Raw genomic sequence first — 3,681 nt, forward strand, 5'->3', positions numbered from 1 at the left:
TGCCTGCTTTAAAACAGAAGAGAAAAACTAAACAGGAGCCACCAGCTGCAACTGCTGCTCTACTCAAAGAAACAACAGGGAGCTGATGTTACACAACTCAATTGCAAGGGGAAAGTGACCAGCAGCAATATTAAATAATTTATTTAGTTCATTCACATTTACTTCATTCACTATCAATATGGGACTGTTTCCCCTTATGCTCTTCTCCTCACCAAAACAGGTTTCTATGCAATTTGCACCCAGCTTCAAGTTGGATACAATCATTTTAAAACTAGCTGCTTAAAAGGAGAAAACTAAACTTTTTGGCATGGCTTTGGAAAATTGACATCACTTGCGTCACTAGTAGGATATCACTGGGGATTTTGTTTACCCAGAAATGCTGTGTTTAGGCTAGTGACTGAAACACATCTTCGAGACCTCCGGAGCACGTGTCCCTCTGCAAGCTGCTGCTTCCCGTGGGGGCTGGCAACCCCTGCTGCCACCACCACACCTCAGCAGAGAGGGACGTGCCTTTAGCACCGCTCCATGGCTTTAACTGCTGATATCGTCAGCTTTCCTGTACCTGCAGCTGCTTGTTGTTTAGACAGCTTCTATAATATTAGAGAGCCGCAATGACTGGTCTCGAGCCTGAAGCAGTATTTTCACTCATAAGCACTGCTGCTCAGCCCTTGGAAGTGGAGCTAAGTAATTCTGGGAGGATTTTATCTGACAAATGTAAACATCCCATGCGTGAATTTTCATTAATATTTCACATGAAGAAAACAAGACTGAATCACTCAGATTGCACTGCAATTTAGCCACTGTCTCTGGTGATAAGCAACCACACCAAACCCACAACTCTCTTCAGTTCCCTCAGTTTAAAATTATCGAGGCTATTTCTTTGTGAACAGCTTTTTGCTTGCTGGGCCTTCTCTCAAGAGCTTACTTACATATTTTGATTTATAACTAAAGTCTGATATTTTATTTTTTTTTAAAGTTCTCTGTCTGCATTCTGTGTTCCAAAACACACAGTCCTTCCAAGGCCCTTTTCAACCCGCGCTCCCTTCACCTCTGCAGCTGTGCTTGCTTAACTGCACCTCCTCTTGCAGGACTGCACAAGGCACAGGAGGAAAGTCACCTGGCAGCAGAGACATCCACAGAAGATGATGGAAACAAATCCCACCAGCCTCAGAAGGCTTCATATCTACCTGCTAGTTACACAACAATCCTCCAAAGGTACCCAGGCCGTGGAACAGCCAGAGGGTTGAAATATAGTCACAAAACCACAGGAGCTCTCCCTCAGATTAGTACCAGAGTCTAGTGAATTCAACCTGAGAGGCATGGACACCTTCAAACTGTGCAACCAGAGCTGTGGACAGCCTGCCAAAATTCTGCATTTCATTGCAAAGAAGCATCTAACTCCTCGAATGGAACATTAAGCTAATGTCAGCATTAACCCAGAAATGCATAGCTGTAAAACAGCAATTTGAACTGATTTCAGAAGCAAGCTGAAAGTATCTTACTAACAAAATGCACTTTATGACCTAGTCCACACCTAGTTTTAGACACCTCAGAGACCCTTAATGATTTGGGGCTTTTTTTCTTTGTGGGGGTTGTTTTCTGGATTTGGTAATATTTCATTTACAGGAAGGTTGAAGACTGTATGCCAATATATGCACTTGCACCATATTTCTTTAAATATGTTCCAGGAAATGCCATACTGATGAACTGCTCTGTAATGTAATCCTTCAGACTGGAGCAATTCATAAGATCCCAAGAACAAAAAAGCTTTTTCAGCAGGTAGAGTTAATCAGGAAGTGAGTACATGCCATATTAGTATCCCCTCAGGGTTTCCAGTCCTTAACCAGAGCATGGCCAGTTTGTTGTTTTGCTGGGAAAGCTGTCACAGGACAGACAGGCTCATTAGAGTTCCATTTCCACGTTCTCAAGAGTTCAGAGCAGAAGCTTTGCCATGTCTGCTCTGAGATCCTTATTGGTTGTAAACCAGAACAGACTTGAAGAAAAATTCTCAGCCCTACAGTCCAAAAAGTTCACAGTGTAAGAAACAATTCACACCAAGGATAAACTGTGAAATGCATTCCTTAAAGTGTTTTATTATCATTTTTTTCTTTGAGCCTGGTGCTGGAGATAGATATGTCTTTGACATAAAGCCCTTTGTCCCCCAACCAGTGTAAGAGCTCCAGGGACAAAACTGCAAATTGGTTTCCAAATCTATTTTAGGAATGGCTTAATCAGAAGAGGAAATGTGATATTCAAATCAAACGGCTAATTTTTTTCAGTAATCGAGGTGATGGGGCAAGATCTGCTCCAACAGCACAGAACAACAAAATGCAAATACTCTAGCACTGAGCAGCTTTGCATGGGCCAGAATAAGCTGAAGTCACACATTTCTACCAGCTGACTTTGGTAGGGAACAAGGCTGTAGGGGAGCTCCTAGGGCACAGAAGCCCAGAGGGCTGGGCTGGTGGCCCTCCCCCAGCACAGCACAGCAGTCAATGGTGAGCTGCATTCTGGCTGCAGCTGCAACCCCCAGCACATCACCATAAACTCCAGCTGCCCATCAGCCTCCAGCAATCGTCCACCAGGGAACACTTATTCCATCACATGAACACCCCAAAACGCAGTTTGAGGGGCACAGCAGCTCTAAATATTGCACCTTCCTTCTCCCTGCTGGAGCAGACTCCATTTGAAGAGGATGGCGAATTCCATCAGGCCGGCACATCGGGCAATAACCACGCCAGCACTGAGGCACGCAGCTCTCTGGAGCCCGGCAGGATGTGACACAGGCACCTGGGCAGCAGTGCTGCACACGGCAGCTGAGGGGGCCTGCACACACCTTCGGTCCAGCTCACCTCAAACACCACTGTTTCCAAAAACCCCACCAATAAGAGAATACAAATATACATGTAACTAAACTCAGGTTTGTTTGCGATTAGCAGAGAAAGGTTTCTTAGTGTCCATATTAACCTATTTTTGAACTGGTACAGTTACTTAGTGTTCACTTGCAAAAGCAGAAGACAGAAGACTTTTACGGGTTTTTACCAGAGAGGTAAACCTAATGTTATCAGGTGACTGCATAACACAAAGGCCCCAAAGAGAATGGAGCAATGCCTCTTTACAGGAGCAAAGGATCCAGCCTCCAGCATCCTCTGTGCATTCAAATTAAATGGACACGCTTCAACCTTTCATCTGGTGTAAAAAGTACTGGAAAATCACTGTTGGTGCAAAACCAGCTGACCCTTTGTACTGGATTGTCCTATAGAGCACATTGTGTGCATTTGTTTGGCCCAATTCCCTGAACAAGGCACTCAAACCTACACCACACCAGTGGTGTGAAATAGAGCCATGTGCTGCTTTAGGGATGTCTGCATAAACCACTGCTCAAAAACCAACTGTCAGTGTCATTGGCACTGGGGGCAAGTCAGTACTCTGAGATGTGGCCACTTCTGGGAAATGCATATGACTCTGCTTGTCCAAGGGTCTGTCAATATAGGGGAGATGTACTGAGGCAATTATCCTGCCTCTAAGAGGGCACTAACCTGCTACAGTCACACTGATGCAACTCCTAGTACTGAAGTACTTATCTGCAGTTCAGATTAAATTGCTTTGAATGCAATATAATTATTACACTGACAGAATCATAACAGCAAATATCCCTTTGCAGACAAGTTCTAAGGAGCG

This window comes from Hirundo rustica, chromosome 9, assembly GCF_015227805.2.
Source record: "Hirundo rustica isolate bHirRus1 chromosome 9, bHirRus1.pri.v3, whole genome shotgun sequence".
NCBI lineage: Eukaryota > Metazoa > Chordata > Aves > Passeriformes > Hirundinidae > Hirundo > Hirundo rustica.